General features: G+C 49.1%; 1 pseudogene; it reads left to right on the top strand.

The window, feature by feature from the left end:
- Window positions 1-3718: 3718 nt before the first annotated feature.
- LOC131737884 (uncharacterized) lies at window positions 3719-6026 on the top strand (annotated as a pseudogene).
- The last annotated feature ends 2715 nt before the right edge of the window (window positions 6027-8741 follow it).

Below are 8741 nucleotides of genomic sequence, written 5' to 3'. Positions count from 1 at the left end.
AAGACGTAGCTTTACAGTAAACTAATGTGATCCATATGTGTCTCCATCCATTTACGTTTCCTTCTGTCTGGTGTTAATGGCTGAAGTGTAATGCTGGCTCCAGGGATCAGCTTATTTTGCCTCCCTGGCGCATCAGCACACACGACGGCTGCGATGCTGGCTCCGGGGATCAACCAAAGTGCGGCCTCCCCAGCGCATCAGCATGACAACCGTCTGGATTGAGCTAAGTAGGGTACATCTCTGGGGTTTTCAAGTGGGCACCTTCCATCCTCAGTGTTTCGCCGACTAGCCCACGACACTTCAAGAGGGCTCGACGGTGATTCTGGCGTCCCAGCATGACCCACCTCCGTCCCCCACTCAACTCAGCCCAGCTTACTTACCTGTACATCAGCATTTCTTTCTTTCTATTGTGCTTGGGATCCCCAGCCAGAATCTTTCCGTCTCAACCACAGCCAGTTGCTGCTCCTCTCTGCTGCTTCAGATAAGTTATTCACTGTGCGACGCAACTCTTCGCCGCTGAATCCGACGTCTCTGAGAAACCGGGTTGTAGAGTGTGCCACAAATATATATATTTGCATGCCCCGGTAGCTAAATGCTTAGTTACGGCGGTGGGCAAAACCAAAGCCCATGGCCAGTATACAATATTTTTCTGTATGCATTATTTTCTGTTGAGCACTACTGACACCGTTGAAACGGTGAGTCTTAGGTCGCCTGCGGATATATTAGTCCAATCAATGCGTCTGAACCTGGTGTGTAATCCCAAGGTAACTGCTCACAGTTAACACGTTTTAATACGTTAATTCACGTTTTAAGTAATACAGTGTCCCCTTCAGACATGTTAAAGGAGAAATTCGGAAATAACATACAAAACTATGCGCGAGTAAATACCATCCTAACTCCTAACATCCAAAAAAAAAAAAAAAAAGAAAAATAAATAACAATAATATATATATATATATATATATATATATATATATATATATATATATATATATATATATATATAATTGCATGCCCCGGTATCTACAATATGGAGTCTTGCTTGCCCCGGTAGCTGCAATATTCAGTCTTTCCATTCACCTTCGGTTGCTTCAATCCGGAGGTCCATGCAATTTATATATATATATATATATATATATATATATATATTTGCATGCCCCTGTAGCTAAATGTTTAGTTACGGCGCTGGGGAAAACCAAAGCCCATGGCCAGTATACAATATTTTTCTGTATGCATTATTTTCTGTTGAGCACTACTGACACCTTTGAAACGGTGAATCTTAGGTTCGCCTGCAGATACATTAGTCCAATCAATGCGTCTGAACCTGGTGTGTAATCCCAAGGTAACTGCTCACAGTTAACACGTTTTAATTAGTTAATTTACGTTTTAAGTAATACAGTGTCCCCTTCAAACATGTTAAAGGAGAAATTCGGAAATAACATACAAAACTATGCGCGAGTAAATACCATCCTAACTCCTAACATCCAAAAAAAAAAAAAACGAAAAAAAAAAACAATAATTATATATATAGCTACATAGATTGTATTGAATTAACAAAACAAATAATAATAATTCACTGAGAGGTATTGGAAGAAAAAATACACCTATTTTGTTTATAACTTTTAGAATGTTTGTATGCTGTAGCTGCAATATTGAGTCTTTCCATCCACCTCCGGTTGCTTCATTCCGGATATCCATGCAATTTATAAATATATATATATATATATATATATATATATATATATATATATATATATATATATATATATATATATATATTTGCATACCCCGGTAGCTAAATGCTTAGTTACGGCGCTGGGCAAAACCAAAGCCCATGGCCAGTATACAATATTTTTCTGTATGCATTATTTTCTGTTGAGCACTACTGACACCGTTGAAACGGCGAGTCTTAGGTCGCCTGCGGATACATTAGTCTAATCAATGCGTCTGAACCTGGTGTGTAATCCCAAGGTAACTGCTCATTGTTAACACGTTTTAATACGTTAATTCACGTTTTAAGTAATACAGTGTCCCCTTCAAACATGTTAAAGGAGAGATTCGGAAATAACATTTAAAACTATGCGCGAGTAAATACCATCCTAACTCCTAACATCCAAAAAAAATAAAATAAATAACAATAATATATATATATATATATATATATATATATATATATATATATATATATATATATATATATATATGCATGCCCCTGTAGCTAAATGCTTAGTTACGGCGCTTGGCAAAACCAAAGCCCATGGCCAGTATACAATATTTTTCTGTATGCATTATTTTCTGTTGAGCACTACTGACTGTTGAGCACTGGAAGGGAAGGCGATGCAAGCATTGCTCGATTTAGACCCAGAGGAGCCGTGTGACTTCCATACCCTATCCACGGCTCTCCAGCGCCGCGTTGGCCAAGTGGAGTCAGCCGTCAGCCGGCGCTATCGCCTTGCCACGCGCAAGAGAGTCAGTGTCGAGAAACTCGGGATACTGGCCGCAGACACTAAATACTTGGCACGGAGGGGGTATCCTGGTTTACCTCCGGCTGTACAAGAAGACCTGGCGATGGAGGCGTTCATCCGTGGCTTGAAGCCCACCGCGCTCTGACAACAGGTTCAGCTCGTTGCCCCAACCTCCCTAGAGCAGGCTTTAACCCATGCCCTAAGGATTGAGGCCGTGCTCGAGGAGGGCGAGAGAGTCCGGATCCCCAAAGTCTGCGCGGTCAGAGGAAAGGAAGATAGCGATGGAGACGAGGATACCGCCGCTGTCAGGCAGACCACTCCTGTAAGGCGCTGCTGGAACTGCGGAAGCCCGGGTCACCTGCATGCACAATGCCGCCGCCGCCGTCACCCAGTACCATCTGAAGAAGAGACGTCATGGGCGGGAAACGAAAAAGGAGCGGCGTAAACGGGGGACCGCAGCTCCTTCACCTTCCTTCCCCCACCCATAGAGACAAAGAGAACGACGCGTGGCAATGGTGGGCCGTGTTGGCCGGGGCAACAGTCTGCATGCACCCTGCCTCTTAAATGGGGTGCAGTGCAAGGCCTTGGTCGACACAGGCTCCACCATCTCCATCCTGCAGCCCGGGGTCCTCCCCAGAGAAAGTGACGGATGGCTGGAAGGCTGGACGCCCACCACGGTTCGCCTCCGCACTGTCACCGGCCAGGTCGCGTCCATGTTGGGACGACGGCATCTGGAGATCCAGCTCGGAGACTGCACGATCCAACACGAATTCTGGCTGGCGGAGATACAGGATCGCTGCATTCTGGGCCTGGACCTCCTGAACAAAGTAGGAGCTACCATCGACTTGGCTGAGGGAACCTTGTGCCTTGGCCAGAGCCAACTGCGCCTGATTCCGGGTCGGGAGAAGGAAGGGGAGCAACGCCGCACCAGAACCACCGTGCGGCATAGCCAGATGAGGGAGGTTCGTCGGACGCAGGGGGGCAGGACCCGGCCTCTCCCAGAAGCAGAGGACAGGACATCGGCGACGGAGTTTGCAAGGGCTTCAACTGTCTCCGCCCCCTCTCCTGCAGAACTTTCACCGCCCCCTGCAACCACAACCGGTGGAACACAGGACTGCAGGATAACTGATGCGGTGAAAGCGCTGTGGCAGAGGAGTAAGGAGGGTCTATCTCAGGGCCAGCGGGACCAGTTATGGGAACTATTAAGGGGGTACTTGGACATTTTTGCTGCAAACATAGAGGACTGTGGGCGGACTGGATTAGTTCAGCACAGCATTAACACGGGAGACGCGGCTCCGATCCGGGAGCGGCCACGGCGGCTACCCTTGGCAAAGCGGGAAGCGGCCGAGGGCATGATTCTGGAAATGGCCACTGCCGGGGTAATTGAACCATCGGCTAGCCCCTGGGCCGCGCCAGCCCTGCTAGTAAAAAAAAAGACGGGTCACTGCGGTTCTGTGTGGATTATCGCAAACTGAATGCAGTGACACACAAGGACTCGTACCCCCTCCCCAGAATCGATGAAGCTCTGGACTACATCACAGGCTCCCGCTGGTTCAGCTCCCTCGACCTGCGCAGCGGATACTGGCAGGTTGAGCTGGCCCCTGAGGCATGACAGAAAACTGCATTCTCCATTGGCCAGGGTCTGTGGCAGTTTTCAGTGATGCCCTTTGGACTGTGCAATGCCCCAGCAACGTTCGAGCGCCTGATGGAGCGGGTGCTCACCGGAGTTCCACGGACCCATTGTGTTGTATACCTGGATGACTTACTGGTGCACGCCACCACCTTTTCGGCGGCACTGCAGAACTTGCGGACTGTGTTCGAGCGCATCCGTGGAGCTGGCTTAAAACTCCACCCTGGGAAGTGCAACCTGCTGAGAAGAGAAACACACTTCCTCGGACATGTTGTCGGGGCAGACGGCATTGCCACAGACCCTGCTAAAGTGACTGCTGTAAAGGACTGGCCGGTCCCCAGGACTGTGACAGAGGTGCGTAGCTTTCTGGGCCTGGTGTCTTATTACCACCGCTTTGTGAAGGACTTTGCTCAGATCGCCAGGCCCCTGCACCGCCTGACTGAGAAAGGGGGCTGGTTCAGCTGGGACACCGACTGCGCAGCTGCCTTTGGGGAATTGCGAGAGGCCCTTGTGAAGGCCCCAGTCTTGGCGTTCCCTGACCCCCAAAAACCGTTCATCCTGGACACGGACGCGAGCGATGTGGGGATCGGAGCAGTGCTAGCCCAGGAAGGCTCGGACGGAGAACAAGTGGTCGCGTACTACAGCCAAGCTCTTAGTAAAACAGAGCGGAACTATTGTGTGACTCGCCGGGAACTGTTGGCTGTAGTACGGGCTGTGCACCACTTTCGTCCCTATCTCTACGGGTGAAGATTCAAGCTGCGCACGGATCACGCCTCCCTGCGGTGGCTGCTCAACTTCCGCGAGCCCGAAGGACAGGTGGCTCGCTGGATAGAGACACTGCAAGGGTATGCCTACACAATAATGCAGATGCCCTGTCCCGTCGCCCCTGCTTCTCTGAGGACTGTAAGCACTGCCATCGGATGGAGGAGCGAGAGGCACAGCGGTCCTTGGAGGAGCGAGTAAGTGCTGCCACTGTAGCTGTGGAGACCCCCCTTGAGTTGCCAGCGGGGGAGATCCAGCGTCAGCAGGGTCTGGACGCTGAGCTGGCACCGCTGATCCGCTGGTTATCGGCGGGTCAGCGCCCAGCCAGACGTGCGGTGTCAGCCCTCTCCCCGGAGGTAAAAGTGCTGTTGGCGCAATGGGAATGTTTGAGCCTCCGGGAAAGTGTGCTGTACCGTTTCTGGACAGACCCTGCGACAGGGCGCAAGCGGCTACAAGTGGTGGTTCCTCAAGCTCTCCGAGAGACCGTCCTGCGAGCCGTGCATGGCGGACCAGCCACTGGACACTTCGGCGTTGCCAAGACCCTGGGTCGGCTTCGGGAGCGGTTCTACTGGGGACGGTGCCGACGTGATGTGGAGACTTATGTGCGACGCTGTGACCAGTGCACCGCCCGGAAGGGCCCCTTGGACCGCTCTCATGCCCCGCTCCAGCAGTACCAGGTGGGGGCACCATTAGAGCGCGTCGGTGTGGACATCTTAGGGCCGTTTCCACGGACGGAGGGGGGCAACCGGTACGTCCTGGTGGCCATGGATTACTTTACTAAATGGCCCGAGGCGTACGCAGTCCCCGATCAGAGCGCGACTACCTGCGCAGAGGCACTGCTGGAAGGCATGTTCTGCCGGTTTGGGGTTCCCGAGGAGCTACATAGTGACCAGGGGCGTAACTTTGAAGCGCAGGTGTTTGGTGAGGTGTGCAGGCGGCTGGGTATTAAGAAAACCAGGACGACCCCACTACACCCACAGAGCGATGGATTGGTGGAGCGGTTTAACCGCACCCTTGCCACCCAGCTGACCATGTGGACCTCCCAGCACCAGCGTGACTGGGATCAATGCTTGCCCTTGGTCCTAATGGCCTACCGGACTGCAGTGCATGAATCTACAGGGTGCACGCCAGCGGCTCTTATGTTTGGGAGAGAGCTCCGCACCCCAGTGGACCTTGTGTTTGGCCGGCCACCTCAGCTCCACACTCCGGAACCTACCGGCCCGGAATACCTCCAGCAGCTACAGGACCGATTGGACACTGCCCATGCTTACGCTCGGAAGCACCTCACCTCAGCTGGCCAGCGTCAGAAACGGGCATACGATACTCACTGCAAGGGCCGGGGATTTCAAGCTGGGCAGCAGGTCTGGGTTCACTGCCCTCGGCGAAGAAAGGGATTCTGCCCCAAGCTGGCCAGTAACTGGGAGGGCCCCTGTGTTGTTCTGGAGAGGCTCTCCGAGGTGACTTATCGAGTGCGGCTGCGGACCCGTAGCCGGGCGGTTGTGCTCCACCAAGACCGCTTGGCCCCCTACCGCCCCGGAACAAACTCGGTTGTCCCTGCAGCCAGCCCGGAGGCCAGCTCCCAGGACAGGGAAAGCGCTTCCCCCTTGCAACCACCGAATAGTTTACCAGCTGGTGGCCCAGGTAGGAGCATTCCGGCTCCAGCTGACTCCCAGCCCGCTGCACCTGTGCTCCAGTGCGGCCAGCGTATCCGTCGACCACCCCCGGGACTCTCTGACTTTGTGAGACATTAAGTGTTGAGCCAGCGGGACGTTCGGCCCTAAGATGGGGGCTGTGTAACGGGCACGGCTGGACTGACTCGCCGTTGCCACCTGTCGTCGAATAGGGCGCTGTGCCCGGAGCCAGTCCCCTACATTTGGTTAATGTGCAGCCGTGGATGCTGGGAGTACGAACTATGGTAGGGGAGAAACGGAATTATTGTTGTTGTGTTTATTTGTTGTTACTGTAAAAGTTTGCGTACTGTTCTATGCATTTCCCTGTAATTGTTATTACCCTTCCGGTGCTGTTTGATATATATGTGAATGTCACCCTGAGAGGCAGAGTAGTGCTCTGGTGTGGGGAAGGGCTGTGTGTGTGTGTTCATAGAGGGCGCTGACTTGCTGTTAGCTGCTTAATAAACTGCATTACCTAAAAGAGCTATTGTGTGCGTGTCTCCGTTAATCCCTGTGCTCGCTACAATATATATATATATATATATATATATATATATATATATATATATATATATATATATATATATATATATATATATAATTGCGATATGGAGTCTTGCATGCCCCGGTAGCTACGAAATGGAGTCTTACCATCCACCTCAGGTTGCTTCAACCGGAGGTGCATGCAATGATATATATATGCATGCCCCGGCAGCTAAATGCTTAGTTACGGCGCTGGGCAAAACCAAAGCCCATGGCCAGTATACAATATTTTTCTGTATGCATTCTTTTCTGTTGAGCACTACTGACACCGTTGAAAGGGTGAGTCTTAGGTCGCCTGTGGATACATTAGTCCAATCAATGCGTCTGAACCTGCATGCGCAAGTAAATACCATCCTAACTCCTAACATCCAAAAAAAAAAAAAAACAAGTAGTGGAGTAGTGGTTAGAGCTCTGGACTCTTGACCGGAGGGTCATGGGTTCAATCACCGGTGTAGGACACTGCTGCTGTACAATTGAGCAAGGTACATTACCTAGATTGCTCCAGTAAAAACCCAACTGTATAAATGGGTAATTGTAGTAAAAATACTGTGATATCTTGTAACAATTGCAAGTCGCCCTGGATAAGGGCGTCTGCTAAGAAATAAATAATAATAATAGTAATAATATATATATATATATATATATATATATATATATATATATATATATATATATAATTGCATGCCCCGGTAGCTACGATATGGAGTCTTGCATGCCCGGGATATATATATATATATATATATATATATATATATATATATAATTGCATGCCCCGGTAGCTACGATATGGAGTCTTGCATGCCCGGGATATATATATATATATATATATATATATATATATATATATATATATATATATATATATATATATATGCCCCGGTAGCTAAATGCTTAGTTACGGCGCTGGGCAAAACCAAAGCCTATGGCCAGTATACAATATTTTTCTGTATGCATTCTTTTCTGTTGAGCACTACTGACACCGTTGCCTCGCCTCATGACATATCTTATTGCCAGCTGACCTCTCCAGCAGCCAGCCTACTAATAAGATTATTATTTTTCACGGATTGTGCAGCCAGCTTCATCAAGGGACGGTAACCAAGTCCATCCAGGTCTTGGAGATGGAGTGGTGGTAAATGTACAACCTGTTATTAATTGAATAACTAAAGAAATAAATCAGAATGAAAACAGTTCTGGACGCTGCTGAGAGAAAACCGGCAAAACTGTTTCAATTCCTGAGTTCGGTTACCTACTTGTTTTCATTCTGATTATTTGTTTAGGCTACAGCGTGTCCGTCAGCTCAACTAGCGAATGTCAGTGCAGTGTGATACCAAAAAAAATGAGTGGTTGGATTTGCTGTCAATCAACCCAAGTTTTTTGTTGGATCAGCTGTTTGTACATGTTTTTTGTGTTTAAAGGCGCTGTAGTTATACAATGTAGTTAATGCAACTGTGTACACAAGTCCCTCCTCCCCCGAACCTCCAGAAGATTAGGTACCATCGGCAGTCCTGCGTCAGTCAAAGAGTAATTACATTAGTCAGGATTTGTGAAATTAAATAAAATGGTTTGCTTTGCTTTGAACACCAAATGTGAAATGAACAACCATAAGTACGAATGAAATTATATATAGTTACTTATTATCATAATGTGAAATTGAAATCTGATGCGCATGTT

Source organism: Acipenser ruthenus, chromosome 8 (genome assembly GCF_902713425.1).
Source record: "Acipenser ruthenus chromosome 8, fAciRut3.2 maternal haplotype, whole genome shotgun sequence".
In the NCBI taxonomy this organism is placed as follows: Eukaryota; Metazoa; Chordata; class Actinopteri; order Acipenseriformes; family Acipenseridae; genus Acipenser; species Acipenser ruthenus.
This window is presented reverse-complemented; position numbering and strand designations above follow the sequence as displayed.